This window comes from Leptonychotes weddellii, chromosome 2, assembly GCF_054177405.1.
Source record: "Leptonychotes weddellii isolate Sample4059 chromosome 2, ASM5417740v2, whole genome shotgun sequence".
NCBI lineage: Eukaryota > Metazoa > Chordata > Mammalia > Carnivora > Phocidae > Leptonychotes > Leptonychotes weddellii.
Window position 1 is genome coordinate 31175064 of NC_138370.1, and position 18055 is coordinate 31193118.

The window sequence follows — 18055 nt, forward strand, 5'->3', positions numbered from 1 at the left end:
AAGAGCCGAGATGCCCTTCAACAGATGAATGGATAAAGAAGATGGGGTCCATATATACAATGGAATATTACTCAGCCATCAGAAAGGATGAATACCCAACTTTTACATCAACATGGATGGGACTGGAGGAGATTATGCTAAGTGAAATAAGTCAAGCAGAGAAAGTCAATTATCATATGGTTTCACTTATTTGTGGAACCTAAGGAATAGCATGGAGGACATTAGGAGAAGGAAGGGAAAAATGAAGGAGGGGAGATCGGCAGGAAAGATAAACCATGAGAGACTATGGACTCTGAAAAACAAACTGAGGGTTTTGGAGGGGAGGGGGTTGGGGGGATGGGTTAGCCCAGTGATGGGTATTAAGGAGGGCACGTACTGCATGGAGCACTGGGTGTTATATGAAAACAATGATTCATGGATCACTACATCAAAAACTAATGATGTATTGTATGGTGACTAACATAACATAATAAAATAAAATTTAAATAAATAAATAAATAAATAACAAAAAGAAAAAGAAAAAAGTTGCAGCACTGATACTTCTTGATCTCAAAGCTTACTATGATGCTACAGTAATCAAGATTGGGTGGTACTGGAATAAAGAGACCTATAGATCAATAGAACAGAGTTGGTAGCCCAGAAATAAACCCATACATTTATGGTCATTTGTTGTTCAATAAGAATGTCAAGACAATTCAATAAGGAAATAGTCTTTTCAACCAATGCTGCAGGTACAACTGGATATTCACATGCAAAAGAAGGAAGTTGGACTCCTACCTCAAACCATATACAAAAATTAACTCAAAATGGATCAAAGTCCTGAATGTAAGAGATATAAGAAAATTTGCTGTAAATCTTTGTGACAATTAGATTAACTAATGCTCCCTTAGATAAGATACCAAAAATACAAACAACAAAGAATACATATAAACTTAATCAAAATCAAAAATATTTGTGCTTCAGAGGATACTACTAAGAAACTGAAAAGATAATCCACGGATGAGAGAAAAAAATGCAAATCATGTATCTGCTAAAAGTCTAGTATCCAAACTATAAAAATCCAAAGATAAAAAGACAAATAACTCAATTAAAAACTTGACAAAGTGGGTACTGGATGGCTTAGTTGGTTAAGCAACTGCCTTCAGCTCAGGTCATGATCCCAGGGTCCTGGGATCAAGCCCTGCACTGGGCTCCCTGCTTAGTGAGGAGCCTGCTTCTCCCTCTCCCACTCCCCCTGCTTGTGCTCTCTCTCTCTCTCTTTCTGTCAAATAAATAAGTAAAATCTAAAACAAACAAAAAAACAAAAAACAACTTGACAAAGAATATGCATAGGTATTTTTCCAGGAACATACACAAATATCCAATATGATAAGATGCTCATGTCATTAGCCTACTAGGATAGTTGGAATTAAGAAGATAGAAAATAATAAATGTTGACAAGGATGTGAAGAAACTAGAATACTCAGACATTGTTAGTGGGAATATAAAATAGTGCAACCATTTTTGGAAAACAGGTTTATGGTTTCTTAAAAAGTTAAATATAAGAGTTATCACATACCCAATCATTCCTAGATATACATCCAAGAACTGAAAACATATATCTACACAAAAAATTTCACATGAATGTTAAAATTTGTATTAATCATAATAGTCAAAATACAGAAACTACCCAAATGCCTATTAGTTGATGAACGGATAAACAAAAGGTGATCCATGCAGTGAAATGTTATTCATCAATAAAAATGAATGATGTACGGGTACAGCACATGCTACAACATGGATTAACCTTAAAAACAATATGCTAAGTGAAAAAACCAGACAGGAAAAGGCACATTTGTAGGATTCCATTTACATGAAATATGTCCAGAACAGGCAAGTTCAGAGACAGAATGTCTACTCATGGGGGGCTGTGGCAGGGAAGCTGGGAAGAATGGGGAATAACTGCTGATGATAGAGGGCCTTACAGGAGTGATGAAACACTCTAAAATTGATTGTGTTCATGGTTGCACAAGTTTGTGAATATACTAAAATCCACTGAATTGTATACTTTGAAATGGTGAATTACATCTCTGTTGAATTACATCTCATTTTTTTTACAACAGAGGCATAGGAAAAGATCATATGTATTTCAAAGTAATTAAGAGAAAAGAAAGTCTGTTATGCTAATCTACATATTTATCATGCCTGGTGATTTTCATTCCTTCTTGAAGATCTGATTTTCCATCTGGTATTTCTGGATAGCCTGAAGAACTCTTTAGCACTTCTTGTTGTGCAGATCTGCTGGCAACAAATTCTTTAGTTTTTGTTCATTTGAAAATGTCTTTATTACACCTTTATTCTTGAAGAACATTTTTACTGGTCGACAAGTTTGTTTGTTTTTCTTTCAGTACTTTGAAGAGTTTCACTGACTTCTGGATTTAATTTTTTTGTTTTAATGAGAAATCAGCTATAATTCATATTGTTGCTTTCTTTGTAGTATGTAACTTTTCTCTGGCTACTTTCAAGATTTTCTCTTAATCTTTTGTTTTCAGCAGTTTGACTATGATGTGCATGATTCTAGGTGTGGTTTTCTGTATATTTATCACTTCATGAGCTTCTTAAATATGTAAATTTGTGTCTTTCACAGATATTAGAATTTTTGACATTGTCAATCACTGCTAGGATGTTTTTATTCTTTGCAAATGTTTTTTTCTGATTTCTTTAGATCAGATGATTTCTATTGATCTAACTTCAAGTTCACTGACTCTTTCATCAATCCAATTAATTATAAACACATCCAGTGCAGGGGGGAAGGAGAGGATAACACATCCAGTAATTTTTAAATTTTGAATGTTTTATTTTTCAGATCTAAAATTTTCACTTGGTTCTTTTTATTTCTGTTACTAGTTATATTTTCTATTCCCTTACTCATTATGAATATATTTTCTTTTGTGTCTCTGAGCATATCCATTAGCTGGATTATCTCAGTATTATCTCCATTGATTGCATTTTCTTTTTAATATGGGTCACATTTTCCTATTTCTTCATATGCATATATATTAATTTAGTACTGTATCTGGACATGATGATTCATTGTGTAAACTCTAAATTTTGTTATATTTCTCCAAAGAGTACTGATTTTTAAAGCAGGCAGTGAACTTAGCTGAACTCATACTGCAAACTCTGCCTCCCCAGTGGTATGTGCGTTAAGAGGGGGCAGCAGTTAAAATTTCTGCTCAATACTTTTAGCTTTAACGAGGCTGTTTGTAGTTGGCCTCATAGATGTGCTGCTTAGGTATTAGGTACAAGTTTAGGCAGAGTATATACATAAAATCTGAGCCATCCCCTCTATGGCTTTCTCCTTTCTTTAATTTTCCCTCAACTTCCCAGTACTATGCACCCCATTACTCTTTCCTCTGGTTCTTTGAACCAGTAAGACTTTGGGCTTTTATCTGAGTCTTAGCTAACCAGCTTGGTGCTGTCTTGGGTCAGCCCTGAGTTAAAAAGCTATAAAAATGGGGGAAACCACTCAATGTTGTTTTCTTCTTCCAAGTATTCACTTTCCTCAAGTTCCTGCTTGTTTTTGAATGTTCTTCATTGCCTTCAAGTAAATGATTTTAATATTTTGATCAGAGTTTATAATTATAAGTAGGGGTTGATTCAATAGGAATTACTCCACTATTACTAGAGTAGATCATGACTGGGTAGCAACAATGGTGAATTCCATTCACATGGTGCCATTCTTGCAAAAATGAGAGACAAAACAATATATATGATTAGCAATCATGTATGTATATGTGGATACATGTGTGTGCATGTGTATTATAGAGGCCAATGACCACTGATTCCACTGGAGAACTTTTATGTCTGAGAACTAAAATAGGAAACTTACAGATGGGCACTTGAAGTTGAGGGAGGGCTATGGAACAGAGACAAGATAACAGGATGAGTAAAAAGATAAAGTTGGCACTGACTTTTGAGGATTGTCAACAGTCTCAGGTATGAGGGGAATAACTTGAAGTGTCTCCTCTGTTGGTTTGCCAGTTGAGATATAGTTTGTTCAGATTCCAGCTAAATAGAAATCAAAAGCTTTTTGCTATCCCCACATACCTGAATCAATTCTTACACTGCCCTTGGACTGCAGAAGTCCATGGGTTGTCAAAAGAATAGACAGGGGACAAAAGAAAACTCTTTCTAATGGGCCCAAGGTAGGATCAGTTCATCATTAAAACTGGGCTTGGACATTCTGATATACCAAATCTTATTCTGGAGGTGAAACTATCCATATGCCTAGCATGTAGAATCATAAGGAAGTGTACCTCTGTGGTTCACACTGACCTAGAAGGAAACTAAATGGAAGATAATGTGAGAAGAGACACTGTGAATGACCCAGGCCAACACCTTCATTTTATAGAGAGGAAACTGAGGCCCAGAGAGGTGAAGAAGCTCATCAAGTTCTCACAGCTACTTGGTAACAGGAGTTGGGACTCAACCTCCAGGGTTTCTGACTCTGAGTCCGCTGTACTGAACCTTAATGATTCACCAGGATTTTGTGAAACCATGGCTTCCCCCAAAAGGGTTCATATTAAGCAATAGATGCCTATTTTTCATATCTAAAGGCAAAGGAAATCAAAACTTATTTACAAAACAGCAGTGCTTGATAACTCATTTCAAATCATTTAACAGTTTGCCAGCTGGTATCTGTGAAAAGCTATGCTACCACTTCACTGGTCCATTAGCTATTTCAGTAAATGTATCATTATTTGTCATACTTTGTAAAAATAGACTCCAAATTCAAATTATTGCATATTTTTGTTCATTATTCAGGTCTAAGAGTCCACTTAGCTAATGTAGGCATCATACACACCTTCCAAATAAAAGATCTGTTTTGGTAAATAATGTTTCCATTAGCAGCATACCACCAGCTTCTATATTTCCAAAGACATCTTTAGTTTTATTGCTTTGTATTTTTAAGTTAAAGAGGTTTTTCCAAGATTTTAGGAGAAATTTTTCCATTTCTTACAGTAAAGGCATGTAAACCATTGGGGGATTTTTAAACATAGTCTTTAAGTAATATTAAAATGCTTGAATTTCCTACTAGCAATGAAGTTTCCTGAAGGCAAGGACCATGCTTTCTTCATTATTGCATCTCCAGCATTGAACATGATGTCTATAACATAATAATCACCTAGTATTTGTTGAGTGACTAATGGATGAATAAAGAAAGAGATCTTTCTTCCAGGTGGCTCCATTATAAAAAGCATCTACGGGATTGAATTTCTCCATTTTCATGTAGCAGCTAAGGTCCTGGGCATACAGCCAATCAAAGGTTCCAGACACAATTTATCAGGATGCCTGCTGATTCCTTCCTTACCTCAACCTCAAATATAAAATCCCCATTTTCATGGAGAAACATTCACAGGAGATGATAATTTCTAATAGCAGAACCTATTTGAGAAATAGATTGAAAGTGTAGAATGGACTATACTTTTGTCTGTTTTTTTTTTCTTTCCCATATATCTAAGCATTTACATACAGAAGATACACTAAAACCTTCAAGTAGAAAGCTTTTGCAATATTTCACTTGCCACAGCAATCACAATGTTATAGACTTCTTGAAGACAGAAGAATGTCTTCTTTCACATTCATCTTTATATTCCAGGGTTTATCACAATGTCTGTCACATGGTACGTGCTCATTAAAAATTAGTCAAAATAAGATAGTGAACAAAAACATCTGTAGGTATGTTCTACTTTGACATTTGTTTCATATACTTTAATATCAACCTACAATCAACTTTTTAGAATCCCACCTACTGCAGAAAATTAGGTCTGTCTGCAGCAGCTTTAAAATAAAAGAACATATGACTGCTTTTTTTGCATGGAGTTAAAGCTATAATTTTAGAAACAAACAAAATAGTTTTCCTATTTGTTGAAGCACGGTTTCTCCTGATTTGGCATCTTTTTGCAAGCATCCCTTCTTTTGTCAAATGAATGCATGCCACTAACAAAGCCCAGAGCTATTTAAGATCCAGTGTAACAGAGACATGTTCCTAGAACCTTAGGAAAACATTGTGCTGAGCTCTTGCAAAATACTATCCTAGTTCTTGAGCTTAAACTAAACAGTAGAGACCTTCAATCAATACTGAAGAAAGGCCTTAAGGTACAGAGAGAGAAAAATGACTTGGTTATCAGCTTCACATAATACTGTCAGCTTTCTCAATGTAGCCCAAATGGGCAACTACAGATCAGTTAAGTGGCTTGGATTTTGGTGGGTGTGTTTTGGTGGCTTCTGTCCTTTTCTTGGTCAACCCCTCACAGCCAAGGACACTGGTTTCACGTATCAAATATGGGGCTGTCTCTAATGTATTAGCCAATTCTGAAATTAGAAATCCAAGTTGGTGTGTAGTTCTCTATTTAATGAGCACCCTCACAATGCATAAATGGAAGCAGAATGATTCCATTTTAAAAGCCATGTTCATCTTTTTTGAAACCTAGTCAGTAATGATAAAGAGTTAACCAAGCTTCTTTAGACAGTATTCCATTTATTAGCTTCATTAATAACAATAATGGACAAGAATCTGTCTTGGCTGAAGAAAGAATTGCTCTACAGGATGTAAATAGACTACTGTGAATGTTTGACCACATTCCTTGCTGGATTTGAGATTAAACAGAAATTTAAGTTATTATTCATATTACTCATTAAATTTATATCTTTTCCTATTAGTGTTCTCAAGGCCTTGCCAAGGTGTCTTTCAGAATTCTAACGCCCCTGCTCCCTTGAATTTTGTTGAGGGGAAGAGTACACTGACTGGTACAGAGAGAAATATATTTTTCACTGTCCCACTTCTCCCCCCGACCCTCCAGTCTTCTCCAGGCCTTCACACAGGCTTCTACATTGATTTCATTTGGTTTTCTGGCTTCTTGAATCATCCCACTCCAGTCCATCATACAGTAATCCCCGTAAAGCACGCATGGGACCAGCCATATCCCTACTCAAAAAAAAGAAAAATGTCTGTGGCTGTCAAAAGAAGTACAGGTGTGCCTGACATGCAAAGCTATTTACAATTTGGTTCTGATCTGTCTTACCAGCTTTGTCTCACTTATGCATCTAACCCCGCTGAACTTGATTACTAATTATGCTCACACTTTTCCCATCTCTCCATGCTTTTAGTCGTGCAGATCTCTTGGCTCTAGAGAACCTGGTCACCAGTTTCCATATGTATGATGCTAACTCCAAGTTGGAAGTAATTTCTCTTTGATTTTCAAATCCCAATGCATTGGGCTGCAGTAACTCCTAAGCTCTCATTTCTTCTTCATATTTTGTGTTATATTTATTTCCATAAAGGTATTATCTTACTCTCCTCCCCTTCTTCAGACTTTAAGCCCTTTGAGATTTAGAAGAGTCAGACATTTCAGTATTCTATATAACTTCAGCCACAAAGCCTGCACATAATAGACACCTAGTAACTGTGAATGAATGAATGAATGAATGAAAATGATCTCTTCTATATCACACTATTTTCCCACTTCAGTAATATGATGGGAACATGAGCCATTTAAGCAGTTGAATTATCTAACCCAAAATGTGGGCTCTGAAGATCAGAGTGAGTCTATATGCAACAGCTGAGGTGTCAAAACACATTAAAAATAATAATGCAAAAATAACCAGGTGTAATCTAAGCTGAGTATTTCCTTCTGGCACCTCTTCCCCTACCATTCAATTTAGAAATGTGTTCTATAATTATCATATCTGCTTAAAGGTCCTATTTTCTGCTGATTCTTAACTAGATAAAATACATACAGCTTTCAGAGATTGAAAATATTAGCATAAGGAATGAACTAATGTTTTTGTTTTGATTTATTAAATGCAATAAAAAGGCACCTAACTTGACATAGTAATTTTTTATTAAGTATTAAGCACTAGGAAATGTTCAATCATCAACTTGAGATGCATAATTCTGATTGCACTTAGAAATTGAAAAATATGGATTATGGTCTTCAAGTTGGTTAACAGGATAAGACCATTCAAATCCCTGGACATTCATTCAGGACTTTCTATCAGCAGTGTGTTGTTCTGGGTTCTGTCAGTGATGCTCAGAAGAATAAGACATGGACCACTCTGCCCTCAAGATTTTTTGACAAGACCAAAACTGGGTTAAAAGTATCAGGACTGATAAAACCAAATGCTCAGAGCTGGGATTCACGATTCAGAAGAAGACTCTCACAGTAGTGTGGGATGTGGCATGGTAAGTTAAGAGTAAATCATGGACAGGCCCTGCCATGGAAGGGGTGGCTGTCAGGGGCTGTGAAGCGTCAACTCTTCACCAAATTCACCTGAACTCATATCCAATTTTTTTTTCTCATTTTGTTCCCTTTACTTCTATGCTCAATGCTACTATTTTCTTTAATTCAAGTTGGCATAATTTCTCACTGGATTAAGCTAATAGCCTTCCAAAAAATCTCCCTGTCTTCTGTCTACTTCCTAACCCACCCTTCACGCTGCTGTCTATAGCAACTTCTTTCAGAAATGCAAATTTTGGGACACCTGGGTGGCTCAGTCCGTTAAGCGGCTGCCTTCGGCCCGGGTCATGATCCCAGAGTCCTGGGATCGAGTCCCACATCAGGCTCCTTGCTCAGCAGGGAGCCTGCTTCTCCCTCTGTCTCCCTCTGCTTGTGCTCTCTCTGTCAAATAAATAAAATCTTTAAAAAAAAAAAAAGAAATGCAAATTTCCTGCCAAAAATTTTGAAATCCCTCCAACAGTGTTCAGGGTTAAATAAAAGTATTCGACTCCTATCATGATCTGACTCTATTTCTCCAGCTACTTCTCCCATTAATCCCAAACCTGACATTAAGCTCCAGACATACCATAGCTCTTCAAAGGGGCCCTGTTTCCCTTACTGCCATGCCTTTTCATAGGCTCTATCTTCAGCCTGCAAAGTTGTCCCACTCCACTGCGCAACCTGAATAGCTTCTAGTTGTCTTTCAAGGCCCACCTGACTCCACTGATATGAAAGTCCAGTAGTCACTGCTCCATTCCCACTGTCCCCTTTACATTTCCATACTTAAGCAGTCTGGCTCTTCTACTTGCCTAATTAGACAAGGTTTAATCAGTGGCCAGAATCCTCTGTTCTAAAATGAAAACTTCAGTGTGTACTTGTTAGGTCCATTTTTCCCATGAATCAACTGCTCCTAACATGCCCGAATACACCTAATACATTCCAATTTAATAGCCCTGCTATTCTGCAGTAGCCAATATGCTGTTCCTGAGCTTAGTTTCCTCTCAATTCAATGACTGCCAAGAAATTTCTCTTCTCGGGGCGCCTGGGTGGCTCAGTTGGTTAAGCGACTGCCTTCGGCTCAGGTCATGATCCTGGAGTCCCGGGATCGAGTCCCGCATCAGGCTCCCTGCTCAGCAGGGGGTCTGCTTCTCCCACTTCCCTCTCGTGCTCTCTGTCTCTCATTCTCTCTCTCTCAAATAAATAAATAAAATCTTTAAAAAAAAAAAAAAAAGAAATTTCTCTTCTCCAAAGCATTCACTCACCCACAGCCAACATCATGAAGGAAACATAGGTCAGTTGTTCTTTCCTTTATACACTAAAGAGAACTACCAGAGCATTTTGTTTTGTTTTGTTTTTTTAGCCCTGTAAAACATAAATGAATGATGATCTCTGGCCAGAAAGTTTTGCTACCCTAAAAATCTGCTAGCGGCATGAGAAATGTAGCCTTGAACAAAGGAAGTATGTAAAGGGTGTATTCACAGGAATGACAGGAGCAAAACAGAGGGAAGAGAGGTGACCTAGAGTGGAAATGAAGCTAGCCCATCGGTAGAGAAAAAAGTGGATCATGTGGATTCACAAGTAAGATGAGCTGCAATCACCTATGTGCACTTAGAATAAATCAAAATTCTCACAATGACCCATTAAGATCTGCACAATGTGACTCTATCTAAACCCAATCTCACTTTTTACCCCTCTTATTAGCTTCAGGCACTCTGCCGACCATTAGTACTCAGATGTACCAAGCCCCTTCCCCACTCAGATGTACCAAGCCCCTTCCCCAAGCCCTTTTTGCACTTGCTAGTTCCTCTGCAAAAAAATGAGCAGGTACTTCATATCTGGATGCTCCCCCTCATTCAGGTCATAGTCCAAAATGTCAGCTTCTCTGTAAAGCTGTCACTAATCATCTCATTTAAAGAAACCTACCTCTACTTCATTATTTATTATATCACCTCACTTTTATCCCTTTAGCATTTGCTACAGGCTAAAAATATTTTACTTCTTTATTTTCTGTCTTCTTCCCAAGATAGAGACCTTTTTCTCTCATTCACTGTTGTATCTCCAACACTTTATGCCTGGTATATAGTAGGAGTTCAATATTAGCAGATGAATAAAAAGTGAATGAATAAATAAAGAATCAGAGAGGAAACCAAGCAATAACATATAACAAGATTTCTGTTTCTAAAATCTTGATTGGAACTTCTGTTTCTATCAACTCACATGGAGATTGGGAACCCACAATCAAGTTGTTAACTCTAATTAATTTGGTCCCCAAATCTTTGGAATCCCTCAGGCATATTGGATTGGCCAATCACAAAGGGAGTATGGTTGTTGGATGAAGAAAGGATGGTTGTTGGATGAAAGCAAACTTCAGATGGTATGGTATGTCCTGTGTCTGCTGACCCCAGCCATGATATCTATCAGGCAAGGCCCAGACCTTGGCAGAGGAACACAGAGAGACTATTTTCTTGGTTCTAATGAAGATAGGCAGAAATCTGTTCGATTTTAGTTTAAAAAAATGAAATCCTTGACTTGATATGTCTATTGCATATATTAATTCCACCTGTAGATGAGATGCTTTTCACGCTAAAGTCTACAAGTGTGTGGCAGAATAGTGGTTATCACATATGTCAGTGGTCCACTTGCTTTCTGACTGATCATGGTGGTTTTAAAATGTCCCCACATTCTCTAACAATCCTCTCCTAAAAGATGGAGTCTAATGTTCTACCAGCCCTTGGATATGATCTGGTATTGACTTCTGATGAATAAAATGTGATGCAGGTGATGCTATGCAACTTTCAAGCATTCTACCTGGTCTCTCTTAAATGTCTCAGTCTTGGGAAGCCAGTCACCATAGCAGGAGCATCTAAGACAAATCCTGGGAAATGACCATGAGCAGAAAAACTGAGGCCTCCTGCCAACACATGAGTGAATCACCTTTTCTTTCTTCTTTCATTCAGTTTTTTAAATTTTCCAGAATCACCCAGCCAAGCCACTTCCAAATTCCCCCCACAGAAACTGGGAGATAGTAAAACTCTATCGTTTTTTTAAGCCTCCATACTTTGAGGTGATTTTTACACAGCAATACTTGGACTGGTTGACTTTGAAAACTTTTCATTTTTTACCCAGAACACCTTTCTTTCCACTGGAGCAGACTTTGGAGCAGACCCAATGCCTAAGCACCCCTGCACAGGTATCTTAGGTAACGAGATAGAGGGTTGTCACTGAATGATGGGACTAAGCTGTCTCCTGAATGAGATATGAGCAAAGACTAAACTAAGATTAAGTGGGACAAAGTATGAGACAGACAACCCATTATCACCTGAAAGTCCACAGCAGAAATAACCCAAAGAGCGAAAATCTCTCACTCCAGTGTTCTGTTCATTTTGAGATGGGTCAGCTCTTTCTGACTCACATGCTACTTTAATGATTTGAAGTCCTATATAAGCTTCTTGTATCCCCTAGAAATTAATCCCCATTCCCACTAGTAAAGGCAGAGACTGCATTATAGAGAGAGTAATAAATTCTAGTGACCCCTTAGGGAATATGTTTTCTCTTCACAGAACTTTGCTTCCCAATACCAGGTCCTTGTGAATAGTGAATATGATTTCTTTGCATTTCTATATTCACTCCAGCTGAGATGGAGTCATGAATGTGGGGAAAACTCCTTCATTAAAGCTATATAAGTCACTTTGTAAGTGATTCATTCCCAGAAAACTGAGAGTTGACTATGCCCATTCTATACTTTAGTTCAAAGCAAGTTTTATGCATTTAAAAATAGATAAGTCCCCAAACTCAACTGTTTTTTAAAAGAGTTAATTATTCAGAGTTCTATTTAGTCAATGATGAGTCACTAGGAATTGGTGTGCACACAATCAGGAGTTGTGGGTCTAGCCATAGTTTAGAAGGGAAACAGTCATGTCACTTCTCTGGGCCTCACAATGCTGCTCTGTAAAAAAGAAAGAGAAAGAGAGAAAGAAGGAAAGAAAGCTGGAAGGGAGGAAGAGAGGGAGGAAAAAGGAATATAACGCAATGATGTTTGATGTCCTTCCCAACACTATCTGCCTCTTTATGCTCAGAAACATTATTAAATTTTCAAGTGAGTTCCTTTACTCTGTATCTTCAGAAGAGAATTGCACCAGACTTCTAGTTTCCTCTGAAACAATGAAATAACTGCATTTTCTACCCTACAACATTTAAAAGAATAAATAATAAAGATCTGCAAAATGTATATTCTATTTCCACCTAACTATAATTTCATAGTTTATATAGTCACTATTTCTAAATAAGAAACTACCTAATATCTGTGTTTTATGCTAGCAAGAAGAATTTAAACTATAAAAATCTCTAAAGTACTTTGTGATCATTGAATTTTGTAATTTCATAATTCAATGACTTCCTTTGTTTTCTACATTGTACTCTATATTCAGAAAAGGATGACTATTTTTCTTGTTAAATTAAAACTTGGAAGTAGAGACATCTGTTTTCGGGAACAAATAACACTAAAGTTGAATCAGTAACCAGGTTATGCATATTAATGACCATTTAGGCCAATCCCATTTAAAATTCTTTGCTAATCTACAAGAATAACTTTTAAACTTTGATTTCCCACTTGAAGCAAAGGAAGACAAGAATGTTAACACAAATAGAGAGTTTCCAATGACTAAATAGTGTGCATACCAAAAAATACAAAAGGTGGAATTTCTTGTGCTATTTAATTATATACCAAGAATGGTAGAAAGTTATGTGTAGGTTACAGGAATCAAGACCAAGATAGAGAAATCAACTGCATTTTCTATTTCAGTAATCAACACATAAAAATGAAATTTCAAAAAAAGGAATTTATATTAGCATTAAATAGAAAATACTTGAGAAATTTTTTTTAAATGTGCAAAACTTTTACACTGAAAACTACAGAATGTTGCTGACAGAACTTGAAAAAAATCATAAATAAATATAAGATGTTCATGGATTGGAAGACTCAGTACTATGAAGAAATTAAATAAATCTCCCCAAATTGATATATAGATTAAATTCAATCCCATTCAATATTCCAACAAGCTTTCTGTGTAGAAATTGACAAGCTGATTCTGAAATTTATATTGAAATGCAAAGGATTTAGAACAGCCAAGCAATACAGAGGAAGAAGAACAAAGCTGGAGAGCTTGCATTACCTGATCTCAAGACTTCCATAATGCTAAAAGAATCAATACAATGTGGTACTGGCATAAACAACACAAAGAAATCAATGGAACACAATAGCTTGGATACAAAGTGACTCATGTGCAATCAACAGATTTTCAATAACTGTGCCAAGATCATTCAATGAGGAAAAGAAGATATTTCAACAAATTTTCTGTAAGAACTTGGTGAATGCATGAAACAAAATGTATTTCAACTCCTATTATTATCTCATACCATACACAAAAGTTAGTTTGAGATACATCATAATCCTAGATATAAGAGCTAAACCTATGAAATTCGTAGACAAAAACATGTAAGAACATCTTTGATCTTGAGTGAAGGCAAAGATTTTTTAGATGTGACACAAAAAGCAATGATCATAAAAGGGAAAATAAGATTAATCAGACTTTTATAATTTAGTAATGTCTGTTCACCAGACATTTAAAGAAATGAATAGCTAAATTGCAAACTAGGAGAAAATATTTGCAATGCGTATATCTGACAAAGGATGTGTATTGAAAATATATGAAAAGCTCCTACCTATTACTCAATAATAAAAAGACAAACAACCAAGACTTGTTTACTTTTTAAAGTAGACAAAAGACATGAACAGATACCTCACAAAGGAAGATAAATAAATGACCAATAAGCACATTCAAAGTGTTTGACATCATTAGTCAACTTGGAAATGCAAATTAAAGCCATAATGAAATACTTTTCTACATCCACTAGAATGGCTAAAATTTTGAAAACTGACAAAAACAAATATTGGTGAGAATGTGGAATTTATTTATGTTGCTTTAGGGAATGCAAAAGAATGCAGCTACTTTGGAAAATATTTTGACCATTCCTTACATAGTTAAAAATACTCCCAACTTTATGACCCAGCAATTCTACTCCCAGGTATTTACCAAGATAAGTACAACATACGTTGGCCAAAACAGAAACAAAAAAAGAATGTTCATGAAAGCTTTATTCAAAATAGCGCACGCACACACACACACACACACACACACAAACACAAAAACATCCAAGAGGAGAATAGATAAATTGTGGAACTTTTGTATAGCAGAATACTACTCAGCAATAAAAAGCAAGGAGCTATTCTGCTTTATATGCAAGAAATGGATACATTTCAAAAACAATATGCTATGTAAGAAAAGCCAGAAACACACACGAAATACACACGTCTGCTCCATTTATATGAAGTTTAAAAATAGGCAAAACTAAAATAGGAAAAGTGGGTCCCTGGAATGGGAAGTTGGATGAACTGGGAAGGGGCACGTGGGAGTTTTCTCAGGATGGATAAATTATATCTTAATAGGTGTGTGGGTTATACAGGTGTTTGTATTGTCAAAACCCCCTGAACTGTATAACACTTAATGTCTGCATTTCATAGTATGTAAAATAGACATCATTTTTAAAAATTAGAAGAAAACAATCATAATTTCTTGTAAAAATCATTCAGCCAGGATCCTTTTAGAAATAAAAATGATTATCATGTTAAGAATGTAGGCTTTTAGGTGATTTTTAAAAGTTTTTGCTTCCACTATCTATTCAGCAATTATTGAGTACCTACTCTGTGTCTGTCATCGTCCTAGGCATTTTGAACACATCAGTGAGCAAAACAGGCATCAATCTAACAATCTATAGGAGTAGAGAGGAAGACAGAAAATCAGGAAAACCGTAATAAATAAGTAAATGGTGTAGTGCTTAAAAAACTGAGTTCTATGAAAGAAAGAAAGCCTGAAATGTTGTCATATTGTGCTCGAGCTGCATGACATGAGTGTTTAAAAAGTTATAGATATACCTATATTTACTAATTAGTAGTTTTTGTCCTTAGTAATTGATAATGCATTAGAAGCATTCCAGAAATAGGGGTGTGCGTGTGTGTTTGTGTGTGTGTGTGCGTGTGTGTGTGTGTGCTGGTTTATCTTCTTGCTTTATTCCTTAATATTTAATGCCTGAATAAACATATATCAAAATGTCACTTGGGGGGGTGAAAAGGTTGGTTTCAAGGACATTGTGTTCAATGTTAATCGCATCTCATGTGCTACTGAGTCATAGCCACATTGAGTTATTAAGTCAAAGAGCAGCCCTTTTTGTCTTCTGTATAAAAGACAAGCTGCTCAAATGTTACAGAATTCAGACACCCAAGTCATTAAATGTGGTTGTACATAAAAGATGCAGCACTGATAATTCAAAATAGACAAGAAGAATGTGCTCGAGAAATAATTCTTCTACAAGTCATAATATCTGGCACAAAACATAAATAAAGCCCTATTTTTCTCCTTCAGTGCCCTGCCGTGAAGGAGTCACTGAGCCAACTTGTTATCTGCCAGTAACAGCGAGTTTTGGGAAGGCCTTCAGCTATGGAGTGACTCTTTCTGTATTTTTTAACAAGACATAGAGAATACAAGAAATCCCCCAACAAAAAGCAATAGCACCAACAATTCAAAAGGCTCTGAGATGAAATTATCCAACATTCTGAATGATGAAGCCCTGTGTTGTTTTTCTATAGCTAAAAACAAACCCGAAATAAAGTGTTTTTAACGTCTTGTTCTTATTTGTTGTTCTTAATTACATATCTTGGAAAAATCCATCTCTAATCAAGCTCTATAGATATACTAATGGACCTCCAATCCTAAATCTATATGGTATGAGACGATTCTTTCATGATAACGTGTGTCTTTGCCAGCTACAGCTTATGCTTTCCTGCCTCTTTGCCTGTGCGAATATGAATCTGCTCACTTGGACGGCTTGCTGAAATGCTACCTACATTTCTAGTTCCCATTCAAATCCTTTTCCTGGATGAAGTCTTCTTCAACCAACAAAAACCAGAAGTAACTTGCCCCCCACCCCTACCCCTTCAGCTCACACAGCATGATTTTCAGTCCCACTTATCTGGTCTAGAATTGTACCAGCACATTTCCTGACTACAACGACCTCTCTTGGAGGCTCATAGCCCAGTTAGAGAAAGAATCGTAGGCTACACACAGACCCCAGTTAAAACTCAGATTGCATTCTTGAAATTCTCAAAATTGAATTGCAAATTTTGTTATTAGAGCTATTATGAATAATGATTCTTGGCCAGCCCATAAAAGCTCATCTAGCCCATATAACACTTGAAGTATAGTATTCATAGCACCCTTTTCAAAATTATTTTCCTGAAAACATATATTTTCTCAGAAAAAAATATTTTATATGATTTTGTTCTACTCATACAATGCCAGCATGAGTTGATCAAAAATGTTTAGGTGATCAAAAAATGTTTAAGTGGTTGTTGATGATGAAAGATTCTATCAAATCCCACGAATTGGTGTATGTCTTCCTAAGGAATCCACAGGATGATCCTCCCCTATGGTTCCTGAGTCTCTACTCAGCAGCTTCTGTGAAACCCCATATGAATTTCAAATGCTGCATTCTTTCTATCACTTGAGAAAACATCTGGAAGGGTGCAGTGAGGAAGCTGGGTATTGACCATATGGTGGAACCATCTTACCCAGCTTCCTAGATATTTCTACTAAAGGGATTTGGGCTTGTTTTAAGCTATTAAATAGAGTCAACATGCTGCTTCATTTGGGTTGGAGTCACAAAAGCACAAAAGTTTTAATAAGATAATGCTATTTGGCCCTTTTAGCATCTTCTCTCATGTTGCTCATGTACTAAAGCATTCGATAGCAAAGGTGTTTAAAGATAAAGCAGAGGTACGCCTGGGTGGTCCAGTCAGTTAAGCATTTGACTTTTGATTTCAGCTCAGGTCATGATCTCAGGGTTGTGAGATAGAGCCCCTCATCAAGCTCCGCACGGGGCATGGAGCTTACTTGAGATTTTCTCTCTCCCTTGCCCTCTGCTCCTTCCCCCTCCCCCCTCCTCTTAAAAAAAAGGTAAAGCAGAAGGAAAATATCTGGTTCATATATGGGTGGCTTCAATCTGAAAAATGTCAATAAAAATATGGAAATAACAAAGAGTTTGAAATGAAGGAGATTACAAAAATTAAGCTAGTTTTCTGCTCATTTCCTTTTCCTTCTATTCCTTTTAGATGAGCCTAGATTTTTCCTTAGTAATCAATGCAGTTTGTGAAAACACAATCTTTCTCTGAAAGCCCAGTTCTGTGGCAGAAATTAAGAGTTTCTCTTACCTCTTAGTTCCCCCATATCCAGAGTTGTACCAAGTTGTTCTAATAAAGCAACTCTTGCTGCATTCTTTTTGTGTTTCTTGCCATCATAATGTTGCTGGGCCATGAGAGGATTGTTAAACCAGGCTGCACAGAGCCCACAGTATCTGTCTGAATCTCTTCTTTGATAGGGAGATGCAACCACTGGAGCAGTGTCCACCCTTGGAGGCTTAAGTGAGTTCAGGGGTGTTGCTGTGAAGGAAAACAACCAGAGAGAACCACAGGCCAGGTTAGTCCATTACTGAGTACACTCATTTTCAATAGCTGAAGATGGAAGAGTCTCATGTTCATTCTAGAGCTGGAAATCCAGAGTTTACTGAAAGCAGGAAAATGATTTTTGCCAGTCCTCATTTTTGAAGCTGGAAAACAACTGAAAATTCCTAATTTATTGAGATCAGATTTTTCACATTGTTCTGTTTAAATCTGATAGTTTAGG

The 18055-nt window shown here is 36.6% G+C and overlaps 1 non-coding gene across 1 annotated transcript in view; it reads right to left on the bottom strand.

Moving 5' to 3' along the window:
- LOC102733702 (uncharacterized) overlaps nt 1–17810 on the bottom strand; it is a 111101-nt gene extending 93291 nt beyond the window's left edge. Inside the window, exon 1 of the transcript XR_014141515.1 lies at nt 17584–17810. This is a non-coding gene — a transcript (uncharacterized LOC102733702). The remainder of the gene's footprint in view (nt 1–17583) is intronic.
- Nucleotides 17811–18055: the final 245 nt, after the last annotated feature.